Raw genomic sequence first — 17,141 nt, forward strand, 5'->3', positions numbered from 1 at the left:
TTCTGTGCCAGGGCCTCAGGTGCTCCCCCCTACTACACTGGGGTGGCCCAGCTTAGCTGTGCCTGTTGTGCCAAGGGTTCCTGGTTTGGCTTTTTGCCTACTGTACTGGGGCTGGAGACCTCACACCTGGCCTGCTGTGCCACTGGCCTGCTGATGTCTGCTATGGCTAACAGCCTCCTTCTGGCTTGCCCAGTGTCTACGCTGGGCTGCGCCCTCTTTTTACTCAAGTGAGACAGACCTTTCCTGAAGTCCGTCTGAGTTATCTTAAGCTGGAAAATTGTTTTACTCTGTCTCTTTGTGGGTTCTGTTGCTCCAGAATTGGTTTAGAGGCTTGATTTAACATTGTTTCTCAAGGAATTGGGGAGAACTCAGGCAACCTCTTGGCTTTTCTCTACCATCTTGATTCCACACATCCCCCCAAATGCACCCACCCACCCATACACATACACACACACACACACACACACACACACACACACACAGAGGATGACTGATATGTACAATTAATTACATCGTAAACTTTGTGAGACTAGGATCTGTATCATAATTCCTTGTACCTTTAGGGTCTTACTTGGAGTAGGAGCTTCATAAATGTTTATTAAATTGAATTAATAAAAATAATAGCTAGCATTTATGTAGCACTTTAAAGTTTACAAAGCAATTTGCATATACTATCTCGTTTGATCCTCATAACAATCCTGAGGAAGATGCTATTATTACCCCATTTTACAGACAAAGAACCTGAGGATGAAAGCAGTTAAATGTCTTGCTGAGGCTTACATAGCTTGGAAAGTCTGAGGAAGAATTGGAATTAGGATCTTTCTGACTTCAAGTCCAATATTCTACCCACTGTGCCACCTAGCTTCCTCAGAGAATTGAATTAAATTCACAGTCAGTGAGTACTGCTGATTATCATTGTCTAAGAAACCCAGAGCAGTGGCAAGAGAAGATTTTTTAAAAGATAGGAAAAAAAGTAAAGTCAGCATGCTTCTTTCCTTTTCAGAAGTAACAGCTAATGTGATCAGCATCCCATTTCAACTATCAAATTGTGTATGCTAAAAAAGAACAAAAAGCAAAAAAGCTGTGTTTTTGGTGGACTGAGTAAGAAAGTTTACAGTCTCAAGATACCAGAAGGCATTGCCTGGAATACAAAACTCCATTGCCATGAATATGAGATGCATGTGTGATGGCACTGAAGCAATTGATTAAGCAGACAGATCATCAGTTTGCACAAACAGGCAAGTTTAATTAAATCAGTCTGACCATTCAAGCTCTCCATGGCCCAGAGGGCAGCAGTGAAACACCCAGGGATGTCCAGGGAGGGATGAGTAAGCTGCATTAGCTAAAGTAAAAATTCTTCATCTTCCTTTTATTCTCCATATAGATAAAATTTGTGCCATTATAAGTATTTCTTAAAGGGGCCATCAAATCAAACACAGTCATCAAAATTGTGGTAGCTGCCTATTTCTGTGACAGCCAAAAGACATTTTCAGAAGAAATGCATGGTTTTATGCACTGATACCCTACACTCTGCAAAATGTTCAATTCACAGGTCTTTCTAAGCTTTTGGCATATGGTAGAAATTTGTTAAGAATCTGGGGAGACAGAGCAGAGATCATATATTTAAATTCATAAATTCTTCAAAGATAGTGTAGTCTAGAGATGGAGAGCTCCTTATAGGGATGAAATCAGATATCTGGGCAGAAAAATTACATTTGAAATAGTTAAAAGAGGATTTTATAAATCATCCTGAATTGGAATGAGATCTGGGTTCAAATCCTAGCATGTCCTCTGTGTGTGACATTGGACACTTACCTGAAAGCAAATATATATATATATATATATATATATATATGTATATATATATGCATGCATATACATATTTGTACTTACATAAATACACCATGTATATACACACACCTATGTGTATGTGATGGGTCTGTGTGACACATCATGCTATTGGATCAATCTATTGGACATTTCCAACTAAGTCTCCTGGGGATATTTAAAACTCATTATATCTAAAACATAACTCATTCTCTTTTCACTATAAAACCTCCTTTCTTCTAAATTTCCTTATTTTTGTCAAAGGTATAATTATTCTTCTAGTTGCCAAAGTTCATGATATTATTGTTATCCTCAGTTTCTCACTCTCCTTTACCCTATATAATCCAATCACTAGTCAAATCTTGCTATTTCTAACTTCACAGCATCTCTGAAATCTTAGCCCTTCTCTATACTCACAATTACTGCCTTAGTCCAGGCTCTCATTACCTCTCATCTAGATCATTGCAAGAACCTCTTAATTGGTCTCACTGCTTCAAGACATTCCCTATTCTAGTCTATTTTACCCAGTGCTGCCAAAAGAATTTTCTTTAAGTGCAGATCTGAACATGTGATTCCCTCACTTCAAACTCTAGTAGTTTTCAACAGCCTTTGGGATCAAATACAAACTCCTCTGTTTATCTTTAAAGTTCTTCACAACCTCACCTTAATCCATCTTTCCAGCCTCATTGTACATTACTTCCCTTCCCTCACTCTACAATCCAGTGAAACTTCTCACATTCCATCTTCTTCTTCATGCCTTTGTACTGGTCAACCCTCTTGCCTAAAATGCATTCCTTCCTTATCTCCACCTCATAGAGTACCCCTCTTCCTTAAAGATACAGGTCAAACATGAGAAAAGACATAAAGCCTTTCCTGCCTCTGCAACTACTAATATGCTTCCTCTCAAATTACCTTGTACTTAACTATTTCTTACATGTTTGTATTTATTCACTTTATTGTTATGCTGTATATAATATATATGTGCCTATTGTTTACCCATTATAATGCAAGGTTTTTGGGAAGAGGGATTGTTTCATTCTTTGTAGTAGTATCCTAAGCACCTAAGACAGTACCTGACACATACTAAGTACTTAATAAATATTTGTTGATTGATTGGTGCCTACTCTGTGCCAAGCACCATGCTAGGTCTGGAGATACAAAGATGAAAGCAACCTAGTTCCTTTTCTGAAAGAGTTTATCCTAGGAGGCAGCTAGGTGGCACGGTTGATGGAGAGCCAGGCATGGAATCAAGAAGATCTGAGTTCAAATCCAAACTTATTAGCTGTGTGATCTTGGGCAAGTGACAACCCCATTTACATGAATTTCTTATCTATAAAATGGTGACACACTGGATAAGGAAATGGCAAACAACTCCAGTATCTTTAAAAGAAAACCTCATGGACAAAGTCCATGGAGTTACATAGAGTCAGACATGATTGCATCACTGAACACAAACAACAAAACTATACCTTACATAATGAAGTGCACTACGAAGTAGAATAACATAGAGATAAAAGGAGAGATATAAAGTGCTGCCAGGAAATTTGAGGATGGCTAGACACCTTTCAGACAAGATCAGGGAAAGCTTCATAGAGGATGTGGTTTCCTTTCTTTTGAAAGGAGAGAAAAACATTTCAATGGACAAAATGGAGGAGGGAAGGTATTCAAAAAATGCAGGATGGTTTGTATAAAGACACGGAGGTGGGACATACAGGATAAGAATGAGAAACACTTGATAGTCCAAAATGAACAAAGGTATATCATCTTAAATAAAGCTGGGAAGGTTAGTAGGATTGTAGATTAGAACTGAAAGGGACATTGGAAATCATTTAGTCTGAGCCTCTTCATTTTACAAATGAGACAACTGAGGCACAGAGAGTTAAGTGACTTGCCCAGGGTTACACAGCTAGTACTTGTCTAAGGCAGGATTCAAAAATCAGGTTTTACTCACTCTAAGCCCAGCATTATTCACTAGGCCACTGAAGAGATCTTTAAATGGTACAGTAGAAAGAGTATGTACAGTGTAGGACCTGGATTCCATTACTGTCTCTGATGGTAAATACTTGTGTGATTTAGAACCAGTTACTTAATCATCATGTGTCTCAATTTCCCCATGTTTAAAATGAGGGCTGTTGGACTAGATGGTTTCTTAGATCCTTTCTAAATCTAGATATCATGAGCATATTAAATTGCAGGATAAAGATTTTATATCTTATTGTAGAGTCAATGGGGAGCCAATGAAGATTTTTAGATATGACCAGGCTAGGCATTAAAATTATTTTGTCAGTTGTGGGCAGAATAGATGAAAGATGGTAGAGACTGGCAGCAAGGAGAACCACTGCCCTGGTGAGACATAAAGAGGGCCCAAGCTAGGGTGGTGATTAGATGATTGAAGTAAAAGGAATGGATTTAGGAGATGCTATGGAGGCATCATTGACAGGACTTAACAACTGATTGGATGGGGGTGGTGAAAGGGAAGGAACAGTAAAAACATGCATCTGAAACTTCAGGCCAGGAGGACTGGGAAGATGGTGGTTCCACCAAATATAAATAGAGAAGTTTGGAGGAGGGGCAGATTTATGAAGGAAGCTGAGGAGTTTGATGCTAAGTTTGATGTCCTAGCAGGACTTCCAAGTAGAGATGACCAGCAGGCAGTTGGTAAAGTTAGACTGGAGCTCAGGGTGAGTTGAGGTGGGGGAACACTTGGCAATAGGGAGGAGGTAATAATCAAATACATGGAAGCAGATTAAATCAGCAAGGACCCTCTCTTGGACTTAGTTTTCTTATCTATAGAGTAAAGGAATTTTGCTAATTCTCTAGTTCTGTCCAACTCAAAAATGTTATGATTCTAGGCTTATGTTTGCATGAATATAAGGCTCCAATCACTCCCCTAGCCAGGGGGCAAAGCATCCTTTTGATTTATTTGTTTGAATGTGGCTGATTCTCTGTACTTGAGAAATAAAACTATAGAACTAATTGATTCCAAGGCTAAAATGGAATATCTTAGGCATCTTAGCAGTCATTGAATTAATAATGCCACAATTTTCCACTTTTAAATTGCAATGGGGGTAGAGCCAAGATGGCTGAGAAAAGACCTGAATTTTTCCCCAAACCCCTCCAAACAACTTTAAATAATATTTCAAAACAAATTCTAAAGTGACAGAACCCACGAAAGGACAGGGTGAAACATTTTTTCAGGTTAAGACAACTTAGAAGGTTGATGGGAAAGGTCTGTCTCACTGGGATGAGAGTGGAATGTAGTCCAGCCCAGGCAACACCTCTGCAAGATAGCAGTAGGCATTATCAATGACTGAATCAGTGGTGTTGGTGTCAGTTTCCAGACGTCTCAGCCCACAGATGATAAGCAGTCAGAAAATTGGTCAGAAAGAGATTACAGGGGTCCCTTTGCTGGCACCTGGGGCAGGATTCTGTGGTATTGCCCACATTTGGATCTCAGTCACAATCCTGGTCTCAGTCCCAGGGTGAGAAGTAGTACTAGCACATCAGAGCTTGTAGCTGCAGGGGAGCTGGGATCCTGGTGACAGTTCCAGAGAAGATAAGAGTGTTTGGGGTCACTCACAGATCAGAGCATAGGCCAGGAGAGTAGTAAACACACCTCTCCCTAGATCATACCACCTTAGAAGAACCAAAAACTTATAGGTCTCCAGATTATCTCTGAAAACAGCTGCACAAAATAACCGAAGCTTGGGACAGTGCCCCTTATACTTCAGAAGGTGAGCCCCACTTTAGCATAGAGTTAAAAGTCAAGAGATGTGCTGGAAAAATGAACAAACAGCAGAAAAAGGTCTTTATAGAAAGTTATGGTGACACGTAACATCAAAATAAAGAAGACAAGAAAGTCAAAACTGCTACATCCAAAGTTTCAAAGAAAATATGAATTGGTCTCAGGATGTGGAAGACCTCAAAAAGAATTTTAAAAATCAAGTAAGAGAGGTAGAGGGAAAATTAAGAAGGGAAATGAGAGTGATGAAAGAAAATCATGAAAAAAAGAGTCAATAGCTTGGCAAAGGAGACACAAAAAATACTAAAGAAAATAACATCTTAAAAACCAGAATAGACCAAATGATAAAAGAGACACAAAATCCTATTAAGAGAATGACGCTTTTGGAAAAAAAAGGAATTGGCCAAATGGAAAAAAAGACATAAAAATTCACTGAAGAGAATTCCTTAAAAATCAGAATTAACCAAATAGAAAAAGAGGTACAAAAACTCACTGAAGAAAAGAACACCTTAAAAAGTAGAATTGCCCAGGTGAAAAAGGACATACAAAAGTTCACTGAAGAAAATAATTCATCAAAAATTATATTTGGGAAAGTGGTAGCTAATGACTCTATGAGACACCAAAAAACCATCAAACCAAAACAAAAAAACTGAAAAAAAATCACAAAAAATGTGAAATATCTCGTTCGAAAAACAACTGACCTGGAAAATAGATCAAGGAGAGATAATTTAGGAATTACTGCACTACCTGAAATCCATGATAAAAAAAGCCTAGACATCATCTTTCAAGAAATTATGAAGGAAAACTGCCCTGAGGTTCTAGAACCAGATGAAAAAATAGAAATTGAAAGAATCCACCAATCATCTCAAAGATATCCCAAAATGAAAATTTCCAAGAATGTTATAGCCAAATTTCAGAGCTCCTAGGTCAAGGAGAAAATACTGCAAGTAGCCAAAAAGAAACAATTTACATATTGTGGAGCCACTATCAGGATAACACAAGATTTAGCAGTTTCTACATGAACGGATCAGAGGGCTTGGAATGTAATATTCCAGTAGGCAAAAGAGCCTGAATTACAATGAAGAATCACCTGCAAAACTGAATATAATCCTTCTTTGGAAAAAATGGATATTCAGTGAAATAGAGGACTTTCACACATTCCTGATGAAAAGACCAGAGATTAATAGAAAGTCTGACTTTCAAATACAAGACTCAAGAAAAACACAAAAAAGTAAGCAGGAAAGAGAGATCATACGGTGTTCATTAAGGCTAAACTGTTTACATTCTTACATGGGAAAATGATACTTGTAACTCCAAAGAACTTTATTATCAGTGCAATTAGAGGGGGTATGCCTAGACAGAAGGCATGCATATGAGTTGAATATGATGGGATGTTATCTAAATATAAAATTAAGGGTGAGAAAGAGGAATGTACTGGGAGAAGGTGAAAGGGAGAGGTACAATGGGATAAATTATCTCATATAAAAGATATGTGAAAGATCTTTTATAGTGGAAGGAAAGATAGGATGTGTGTGAACCTCGCTGTCATCAGAATTGGCACATTCAAGGGCATAAGAGAAAGTGTGTGTGTGTGGATGGGTCCTAATAGAAGTGAGGGTGGATGGGGGGGGTAAAATTCAGAAGCAAAACACATTTGGGAATGGACAGGGTGAAAGGAGAGAGATAGTAGGATAAAAGGGGGAAAATAGGAGCGAGTGAAATATATTAATCATAACTGTCAAAAATTATGGCAAGTTTCTCTTATAAAGACTTCATTTCTCAAATATAGGAGAACTGAGTCAAATTTATTGAAATAAGACCCATTGCTCAATTGATAAGTGGTCAAAGGGTATGAACAGGCAATTTTCAGATGAAGTAAAATAAAGCTGTATATAGTTATATGAAAAGATGGTATTGGTGAAATTGTATACTGATTCTGCCGTTCTGTAGATTGATTTGGTTCTATGCCCAAAGCACTATAAAATCATGCATACCCTTTGACACCACAAGTTTGTATTCCAAAGAGATTTAAAAAAAATGAAAAGCACCCCTACATACAAAAGTATTTATAGTAGCTCTTTCAGCTCTTTCAAATACTATTATGTATAAGAAATAATGAGCAGGATGCTCTCAGAAAAACCTGGAAAGACTTACAAGAATTGATACAAAGTTAAATGAGTAGAACCAGGAAAGCATTGTACACAGTAACAGCAATAGTATATGATGATCGATTGTGAATGATTAAGTTATTCTTAGTAATACAATGATCCAAGAGCCAAGGGCTTATGATAAAAAATGGTGTTCATCTCCAGAGAAAGAATTGATGGAATCTGAATCCAGATCAAAGCATACTTTTTTTTTTTACTTTCTTAATTTTTGGGCTGTTTTCACTCACAACATGACTAACATGGAAATATGCTTTGCATGATTGTACATGTATAACCTATATCAAATTGCTTGTCTTCTCAATGATAGGGGGAGGGGAAAAAGGAAGAGAGAGAACTTGGAACTCAAAAAATTTTTAAAAATGAATGTTAAAAATTGTTTTTAATATATAATGTGGAAAATAAAGTATTAAGTTAAAAAATTTATAATTTGTCTGTGTAGAAATAATTTCTATGTAACTCTCTCTTTTTCCCAGTACTTGAAAAGACAGCTTTCTTCTATGTGCACTTTGCTTTGACAAAAGAAATTGACTGAGCAGACAGGAGTGGCCAGTCTTCCTTTCTTAAACTAGTGATGTTCCATGATGGCAGACATTAGCCAGAACCTTTTTTTTTTTCTTTTCAGATTTGGGTAATCCCATAGAGATCTATGCAAAAGTCTTATTCTTCCATTTTTTTTCCTCTCTCAGAGAACTTGGTATCTCAATGATTCCAGCCCTTGTGTAGCTCTGTTTCAGCTGATATGTTCCCCCATTCTTCTTGATCTCTTTGCAGCATTTGACATTGTCAATCACATTCTTATCCTAAATGCTCTCTCTTCTCCAGATTTTTGTGACAGTGCTGTGTCATGGTTCTCCTCCTATTTATCTGACCAAACTTTTTAGATTTACATTACTATATCTTTCCCAGGTCATGGGGGATACATTACCTATCACTCTTTGCAGGGACCCCTTCTCTTTTCCTTCCACTTGGTAATCTCATCAATGGGTTCAATTGTAATTTCTATGTAGATGAGTCTCAAATCTATTTATCCAGCCCTAAACACTCTCCTGAACTTTAGTCTAGCATATCTTGTAGACACTTCAAACTCAGCATGTTCAAAAGAGGAGTGGCTATCTTTTCTCTCTTTCCTCATCCTTTTCCCTGATTTCCCTGGTTGGTTGGCTGTTGTCCTTCATTCTTAAAGAGGACCAAAATGACATGACTATGCTAGAGTCAAGTTTCACTCTGTCCAACTGTGTCTGATCAGACCAATGTAAGCTTGGAATGTTCTACCACAGGTCAGGCACAAATAATCTGTGAGAACATTTGGGGTGGATTCTCTGAATTTGCACATCCTGAGCTTCTTCTGGGCTATTTCAATTCTGCTTTGCTCATAGAGCACCGTACCTTCTCTGATGTGGGAACACCATCCTGAGTGGTCCTGTGCCAGAGTCTCCTATGTCACACAATCAGTTCCAAAGTTCTTAGGAGAGACCTTGAGAGTGTCCTTGTATCACTTCTTCTGACCACCATGGGAGTGCTTGCCCTGTGTGCATTCTCCATAACATAGTCTTTTGGGGAAGCATACATTTTGCATTTAAACAATGGGGCCAGCCTATTAGACTTGCGCTCTCGGAAGCAGAGTTTGAGTACTTATCAGTTTAGTTTGAGAAATGACTCAGTGTCTGGTACCTTATCCTGCCAGACAATTCAAACAGGAACAATTCAGTTTCCTGGCATGGTGCTGCTAAACTGTCCAAGTTTCACAGGCATACCACAATAAGGTGAGCACAACAGCTCTGTAGACCTTCAGTTTGGTAGCCAATCTAATACATCTTCTCTCTCACACTTTCCTTCAGAATTTCCCAAACACTGAGCTAGCTCTGGTAATGAGTGTGTCAACCTCATTATCAATGTGTACATCCCTGGAAAGTACATTACCAAAGTAAGTGAACTTATCCACAGCATTTAAAACTTCTACATTTGCTATACACAACGGTTCCTTATATGGATGGTGTGGTGGTGGTTGATGGAGCACCTGTGTTTTCTTGGTATTAATTGTTAGGCCAAAATTAGCACAAGTAGCATAGAATCAACCTACATTTCGTTGCATCTCAGCTTTACAGGCTGCATTGAGTGCACAATCATTTGCAAACAACAAATCACACACTAGTACTCCCTCCACTTTGGTCTTGGCTTGTAGCCTTTTCAAGTTGAAGAATTTACCATCAGTTCAGTAGCTGACCTTGATGCCATGTTCATCCTTATTGAAATACTAAGGTTGAAGATGCCACTATCCTTCCAGTCACTCATGCTTTCAACCTTAGTATCAACCTTTCCTTCTTATTTGCATGGACTTTCATTGTCAAGTCTTGTTTCTATCTTCCCATCTCCCATATCTATATTGATATTGACATCTATATTGATATACCTATAGAAATCTATAGATATATCTATATATAGAACGTTTTTTCTTTCTAGTCGCAAAGCCACCATCCTGGTGAGAAAAGCCCTCATCACCTCATACCTGGACTATCGCCATAGCCTGCTGGTCGGTCTCCCTCACTCCAGTCCCTCCTTATTCCAATCAGTCCTTCGCTCAGTTGTCAAAGTAATCTTCCTAAGTGCAGATGTGAATATGTCACTTCTGTACCACCTCCCTATCCATATACTCAATAACTCCAATGGCTTCCTATTATTTCCAGGGTCAAATATCAAAAGCCATTTTGTAACCTTTAGCCATAGCCATTTCATAGGCATTTCATAACCTATCCCTTTCCTACCTCTCAAATCTTTGTACGTTTTATTCACCAACATGTCTTCTGCCATCCCCAATGCTGGCCTACTTCCTGTTGCTCCTACACATCGCTCCCAGCTCCAAATTTCATGCCTTTTCACTGGATAGCCTCTATGTCTTGAATGTTCCCCTCCACTTCCTATCTTTCCTATATTCTTTCCAGGCTGTGCTCAAATCCCACCTTTTGCAAAAAGGTCTTTCCAATCTCTTTCCTTTTACTAAGTGCCTTTCCTCTGAGATGACTTCCCCCTTTGCATTGTATATATCTTGTTCGTACATAGGTGTTTGCTGAGCTTTGTCTCCTTTGAATGTGAGTTCCTTAAGGGCAGATGCTGTGTTTTTGGCTTTTCTTTTTATCTCTAGCATTTAGCATAGTGCCTGGTAAATAGCAAATGCTTAATACATGTTTTTGAGTGACTGGCAAAAAATATTATTCTCTGAAAATTCTTACTTATAAAGTAGAACCTTTCTCACTAAAATAGGATTTGGCCAATAAGAAAAAACAGTCCAAGAAGTCTGAGAAATTTTTAGACAAATGATGTGTGGAAATGCTTCTAGATATTGGGTTGAAATTTAGTGAAACTGAAAAAGAAGAGTCTGGGGCACCTTTTGGATATCTATCCCATTCTACTTTCCTTTCTTGATACTTTCAGGGAAAAATTTTCTTTGATTTGGAAATTAATACTGGGGCACCTGGGTGGTGTGGTGAGTAGAGCCCTGGACCTGGAGTCAGGAGGACCGGAGTTCAAAGTCAGCCTCAGACACTTGACACACTTACTAGCTGTGTGACCTTGAGGAAGTCACTTAACCCCAACTGCCCTGCCTTCCCCACAACTGAAAAAAAAGAAATTAATAGTGAGAAGGCTGAATGTTTAATTTTGGTATGAAAATTTCATTCCTTTTTTTTTTAAAGAAAGGAAAACAAAACAAAAACAAAAACAAAAAATACCCAACCCTGATGTTGAACCAAGTAATTCTGTAATGACTTAATCACTCAAAATAAAATAGATTTTAGATACGTTCATTCTTTCAGTGTTTACATGGGGGACAGAGGATAGGGACTAGAGCTATGACTCCTTTACTATTGGGGAACTCCCAGATAAGGAAACTCCCTCTACCAAAGTAGACCTACCTTCTTAGAGAATTGCCTAGAGCACTAAGAAGTTAAATGACAAGCCCAGGGTCACATAGCCTGTATGTATCAGAGATGAAAAGTTCATGTGGACTCTTCCTAATTGATGCTTTTTCTTTTAACCCTAGAATGTGGTTTTATTGTTGAGGTTGGCTAGAACTATAGTATACAGATCCAAAACATTGTAGAGCTGTAAGAGACCTTATAGAATATAAGGTAAAACAAACACAGGAGGTTAAAAACTGAAAGAGACCATATAACATAACCTAGAATATTAGACTTGGAAGAGACTGTAGAATATACAACATAGAGATAAGAGTGGTAGTGCTGGATATGCTTTGGCTAAATTCTGAACAATGTTATACCTACCATTAGGAAGACTAATTACCAAATTCATCAGAATTCTGTTTTTAGTTCTACTTCAAGCCCATGACCATTGTTTTAGCCATTTATGAGTTACAGGTGTCTAAAAATGAGTGTCATATGAGTATAGTCTCACATTATTTTATAAAATATGTGAAATTCACATATACTTGTGAAATTTAAACATTTTCCTTTTTGTAGAGAGTAACACATGGCTTAAATAAACTAAATAAACCCATCACTAATAGCACTTTGATTTGATTCTTTGGAAAGTCTGTGGTTCCACAGACATGGGTTCTTCCTCTTCCAGTGAAGATCACAGTGTTCTCTCACCTTTCCCCTTTCTCCTTGGTCAATACTTAGTAGATGGTGTTCAAGACAGGGTTACAGGCATCTATTATGTGCCAGGCAGTGTGTTAAGTGCTGAGTATATAAATGCAAATCTTTATGAGTTTCCATGGTCAAAATCAGTCAGTCAGTCAGTCAATCAATATGTATTGGTCATGCTTCTAGTGATGAACTTTCTTTGAACTCTGCTTAGCTGGTACTTGGATGTTAGAGGCACAGAATCTCTGAGTTGGGTGGGAGTTCATCTAATTTCATCCATACTTAAGTAAGAAAAGCTGCCTTAATATACCACAAAATGATCATTCAACCACTATAAGTTTCCTATTGAATTATTGCTAGTGAATGCCTAGTGAATTATTGCTAACAGCTGTCCTAATGTTAGATGTTGGGGAGTAAGTAAATGACTGACCTAGTATCAGTAAGGGATATAAAAGAAACTTTATGAAAGAAGGCATGTAAGGGAATAGTTGTTGAATACAGGGCAAGGATGTATTAGTAGCTTAGGTTGTGGTTCAGCTGGGTTCAGGTGAACACTAAGATCTTCCCTAGTTTTCCTTTTTTCTGTGGAGATGACAGCTGAGTGGTGGCAAAAGAGGCCAGCATGGAGTGAAGAATTCATCAGATGTGAGGAGGCAGGAAGCTACCTCCATGGATGATCAGGGAATGCTAGGGCATAGATCAACCCAGAAAAAGCTTATGTCATGCCTGCAGCACAGAAGCCTTACTACAATGGCTGCTTATTTGACAGAGGCTACTAGTTAGCAGAGTGCTCTAATCCCCACGTGGTTTGTAACCTTATCTGCTCCACAGCCTAAAGATGTTGAGGCCTACTTAAACCCAGGTAATCTGCTCAGGTCTGACTGTAGTATGCTACAAGAGCCTGTTACCATACTGAACATCTTTCTAGTCCTTATCTGAAACTTTTACACCCTGGCAAACCTTTCACAAGCGTACGTTGAATTGACATAGCCTTTAAGAGACCCAGGGCTGCCTACAAGTCACAGTGATGCATCAGAGCAGGAATTTACTGAAGGAAAGACAGAGTACCCTACTTAACGCAAGTCAGTGGTTAATATCAAATGAAACAAAGGTAAACAGAGCCAGAATTCATTAATTTCACTAGCTGTCGTTCCTTGAGAAAGTCATTATTTGCCATCGTTTCCTTAGATGTGACACACAGAGTAAAAAAGATTTTTCAAATTCAGCCTTAAAGCTTGAAGATGCCACTGTAACCTGTATAGATACATTTCTTACTCAGAGCCCCCAAAAGTTACAGTGCCCTAGAATTCATTAAAAATGATTTCACTGAGTGCTTAAGCTTAGGAGAGTGAATATTTTGACAAGGGGAACTTTTTGATCTGTACCTCTTGTAAGTAGTAGCTTGAATAGCTGTTATAATAAGTTTGATGAGTGTTTGAACATTAACAGAGATGTAGCAGAAATTCCCATTTGTCTGGACAACTTTCACCAAATTGTAGGAATTCTCTGCTAATTGCCCTTACTATTACTAATTGCAATTCATCATGAGTCATTTTCTACATGTATTACAATTTCAATGAAACCTTTATCAAGTTAGAAGGTGAGGTCTCTGATTAGAACAAGTTAAAGTTGCATCATCCAGGCTTGTGATACATTTATCCATGCCTAGAATGCATTCGTTCCTCTATTTCACCTGAGGTAATCCTCTTTTTTCCTTCTAAGATCAGCTCAGATACCATTTCCTCTAAGATCCGTGATTCATTCCTCTCTCTACCCCCACCTGGAAGTGATTCCTTCCCACTAAAAATTGCCTTAAAAATTATTTCCTTTATCCCTATCACAGGATTATCAGAGGATGACCGGAAAGGACCTCAGAGGCTATCTAGTCCAACTCCCTCACTTTATTTTACAGATGAAGAAACTGAGAACTAGGGAGGTTTAAGTGACTTGCCCAAAGTTACACAGACAGCAAATGTCAGAGGCAGGTTGTTGTTGTTTGGTCTTTTCAGTCATGTCTAACTCTTTGCGACATCTTTGTTTTCTTGGCAAAGATACTAGATGGCTTGCCATTTCCTTCTCCAGGTCATTTTATAGATGAGGAAACTGAGGCAAACAGGGTTAAGTTACTTATGCAGGGTCACACAGCTAGTAAGTGTTTGAGGTCATATTTGAACTCAGGAAGCTGCGACTTCCTGATTCCAAGCCCAGTGCTTTATCCACTGTGCCACCTAGCTGTCATCAGAGGCAGGATTAGAATTTAATTCCACTGATGCCAGAGACAATGTGATTTCCACTATATTATACTGGATCCCATTTTGCACCATTTTTTGACAGTCTGTCAAGTTTTATTGTATAAGCCAAATGGAAGGATACTATGTACAGAGGAGATAGGGGAGGATCGTTTCTTGGTCTCCTCCTCCTTGGACAAAGTCTTGATGATCTCCTCTTTCTTATCCTGGAGACGCTATTCCCGTCACTTTCGTGCTTCTTTTGTCTTGGACCAGTGAGCTTCAGCCTGGTCAGCCAAGAGCTTCTTCCGAGCCTTGTCTGCCTCCAGTTTATGAATGTGCTCCATGAGGATCCGCTTATTCTTGAACACATTTCCCTTCACCTTTCAAGTACAGGCTGTGGTACATGTGGAAGTCGATCTTTTTGGATTCCCGGTAACCTCAGAGCAGACGGGCAGAATCCGCATTCACTTCATCCATGTCACTTTCTCAGGCATAGGAGCATTGGCACTACCCTTCCTCTTACCAATACCCATGTGCCTGCCCTTATGTCGAACCAGAGTATTTTTCAAGAACCTGGCACTCGAGTGCACAGTAACAGGCTTCTGGATGATCGGCCCATCTTTAAAAAGCTTCCAGATGTGCTGACGGAAATTGGCGTTGGCAATTTCATTGGTCTCCTTGGGGTCAAGCCATACCTTCTTCTTTCCACATCGAAGGACACTAGAGGCAAGACTCTTCTGAAGCCTGAGCATACTAATGGCTGCAGCCGCAGCGTGGAGAAGGAAAGGAGAGAGAACCCATTTTGCACCATTTAAACACCACTTAAGATTGCTTATATTTTAGGGAGGACACTGAGTAGTTTGCAGCATGGTCAGAGAAAGGCAACTGAGATGGTGAATGGATTTGAAACCAGTTGAGAATTTGTGATTAAATAGTTTGTGATGTCTTTTTAAAAGTGTGCATCGAGACCTAGGAAGGAACACAAATGATCCCTCACAATTCATGGATTTGGCTGAAGTCTCAAAGGTAGGCATTTGGACAGGAAACTTAGGGGAGATGAGGGTAGGAGAATAGTAGAGGTGAGGGAAAGGCCAGTGTACTTCCCTGACCTCCATACAGTTTTCAACAACTTCCAGGTTGCACTTGCTTTGTGAATGAGACCATCACAGTCCACCGTCCTGCTAATCTATTGTTTTAGTGTCTCCACTGATTAAAAGCAGCACACATCTTATGTTGTAACATACTTATCCATTGGCATGTCATATGTCCTTTATCTAAATATAAGGCTCCTCAGGGCAGGACTATACTATTTTAAAAAGTTGTATCAACTATGACTAATGCGAAAATGTTTAATAGGAATGTATATGTAAAGCCTATATCAGATTGCATGCTGTCTTTGGGAGGGGGGAAGGGAGGGAGAAAGAGAAAATTTAAAACTTATGGAAGTGAATGTTGAAAACTAAAAACAAATAAACTTATAAAAATTATATCAACTGTGTCAAGTTCTATACCTTTCATATAGCAGACATTTAATAGATGCTTTTTGCATGTAACATATGATGTAATTTGATATATGAAGATAATATGGACAGCTCAGTGGCATAGTGGATAGAGTGCCAGACCTGGAGTCAGGAAGTCATCTTCCTGAGTTCAAATCTGGTTTCAGATACTTACCAGCTATGTAACCCTGGGCAAATCACTTAATGATGTTTACCTTAGTTTCTTCATCTGTAAAATGGGCTAAAGAAGGAAATGGCAAACCATTCCAGTGTCTTTGCCAAAAAACTCAAATGAGGTTATGAAGAGTCAGACAAAACTGAAATGACTCTAAAATAACAAAGATAATATGGAGGCAAAGCAGCATATTGGAAAGAATGGTGGGCTTGAAGGTATGAGACCTGGTTTTGAATCCTGACTCCGATACCAATTGGTACAATGGTATCTACTATGTGACCTTGGCCAAGTAACTTAACCTCTCTGATCTTCAGTTTCTTCATCTGTGAAATTGGAGTAATATTATTTATACTACCTACCTCACAGGGTTATTCTGATGAAACTGCTCTGTAAACCTTAATGTGCCTTAACAGTAGCTGACGTTTGGAACATGCTTTATCGTTCACAAAGCAATATCTATACCTCCTCTCATAGGATGCAGACAAGGAAGCCAGGAGTAGTTTGGGGAGATATTTTGGTCTAATTACCTTTGGAAACTGTGTTTCTCTTCCATGTCTTGATTAATCTGTTGTGATAAATCTGTATTGGCGACATGAGTCCCTTCTCAAAAGTCGAGTGTCATGTTATTAAGCCCCAACAGTCAGCAGTACGGAATAAAAAAGTAAATTAAAAATGGCTTGTTTCTTTAAGATACAGGGAGCTAGGGACAGAGACTGGGACGGAGACAGAAGAAGACATCCACAGGAGGTTATCAAGGAGCTTTCACTGTTTCCTCTATCAGTAGAAATGCATCCTGGTGAAGTTCTGAAACCAAATCATGTATAGGACAGGGTGATTTTATACAGAGCATGAGACAAGCCCTGGCCTGTTTGTATAAAATATCCCACTCAAGGCAAATAAT

General features: G+C 38.8%; 1 pseudogene; it reads right to left on the reverse strand.

Moving 5' to 3' along the window:
* Positions 1-14,673: 14,673 nt before the first annotated feature.
* Positions 14,674-15,318, reverse strand: LOC118842343 (annotated as a pseudogene).
* Positions 15,319-17,141: the final 1,823 nt, after the last annotated feature.

Source organism: Trichosurus vulpecula, chromosome 3 (assembly GCF_011100635.1).
Source record: "Trichosurus vulpecula isolate mTriVul1 chromosome 3, mTriVul1.pri, whole genome shotgun sequence".
Classification (NCBI taxonomy): Eukaryota; Metazoa; Chordata; class Mammalia; order Diprotodontia; family Phalangeridae; genus Trichosurus; species Trichosurus vulpecula.